At 43.1% G+C, this 1,394-nt stretch overlaps 1 pseudogene; it reads left to right on the top strand.

The window, feature by feature from the left end:
- Nucleotides 1-217: 217 nt before the first annotated feature.
- LOC132015890 (olfactory receptor 51L1-like) lies at nt 218-1,162 on the top strand (annotated as a pseudogene).
- The last annotated feature ends 232 nt before the right edge of the window (nt 1,163-1,394 follow it).

Below are 1,394 nucleotides of genomic sequence, written 5' to 3'. Positions count from 1 at the left end.
CCTGTATACAGTTGCAACCAGACTGCATATTTTATAAGCTGTTCCTGACCTGATGATTCAGCTACCTGGGATGTCTTTCTTCCTACTTGTATTTTTGTAAATCATTTGAACACTAATGGTTGATTTTACATGAATATGGTAGAATTTGCTCACCATTCTGAATAGCCTATAACTTTCTCAGCATCTCTCACACCCAAAGGGCTTCTGAAGTGCCACCATGGTGGTCTGGAATAACAGTGGTACTATGGAACCCACCTTTCTCTTAGAGGGTTTCCATGGACTGAAGTCTGTTCATGCTTGGTTCCCAATTCCATTTTGTCTTGCATACCTGGGGGCCTTCCTAGGCAACATCACTATCCTCTCTGTTATCTGGAATGAGTCTTCACTCCACCAGCCCATTTTTATCTGCTGTCCATCCTGGCAATATCTGACCAGAGCATGTCCATGTCTACACTCCCCACGATATTGACCGTGTTATGGTGGGAAGCCCAGGAAATCAAAGTAGGAGCCTAATTCACTCAGCTCTTCTTCATCCACACCTTCACGTTCCTGGAATCTTCAGTGCTGCTGGCCATGGCCTTTGACCAATTCATGGCTATATGTCATCCACTGCACTACTCAGGCATCCTCACCAATGATGTGATTGGTAAGACTGGTTGGACCACTTGTTACAAAGTTCAGGAGTCATGATGCCCACTCTCATATTATTAAGGCGTTATCATTATTGCCACACTAATGTCCTCAGCCACCCCTTTCGCCTGCATCAGGATATTCTGAAATTATCCTGCTTGATGCCAGTGTTAACAACATCTATGGGTTGTATGTGGTCATTATCACACTGGACACCCACTCAGTCCTCATCCTCCTCTCCTATGTCCTAATTCTCCATGCTGTGCTGAGCATTGCATCTCGTGAAGAGCAACTAAAGGCACTCAACACTTGTTTTTCCCATGTATGTGTGGTGCTTATCTTCTTTGTACCTCTAATAGGGGTATGCATGGTCCATCACTTTAGGAAACATCTGCCTCCCATAGTCCACACTCTCGTGGTGGTCATTTACCTGCTTCTTCCACCAGTACTTAATCCCATCATCTATAGTGTCAGGGCCAAGTAGGTTCATCTTCAAATTTTCTACATGTTTAGGCAAAGCCTGAGTCTTTAGAAATCCCATGGCATTGGTCTGGAGGAAAATTTTCTCCATCAGATTCTTAATGGTGCAACTTTCTAGATAGGTGGTTTTAGAGAATTCTCTAAATCTCTTTCATTTCTAAGTTTCTTGTTTGTAAATTTGAAATTTTATCTTTGCTCTGATGATGGCTCTGCATTATGTGAACGTCCTCAGCTCGTTTGACATGACCTATGTGAATCCAGGCCCTGATGTCTTCTACTTTTAT

This window comes from Mustela nigripes, chromosome 1 (assembly GCF_022355385.1).
Source record: "Mustela nigripes isolate SB6536 chromosome 1, MUSNIG.SB6536, whole genome shotgun sequence".
NCBI lineage: Eukaryota > Metazoa > Chordata > Mammalia > Carnivora > Mustelidae > Mustela > Mustela nigripes.
This window is presented reverse-complemented; position numbering and strand designations above follow the sequence as displayed.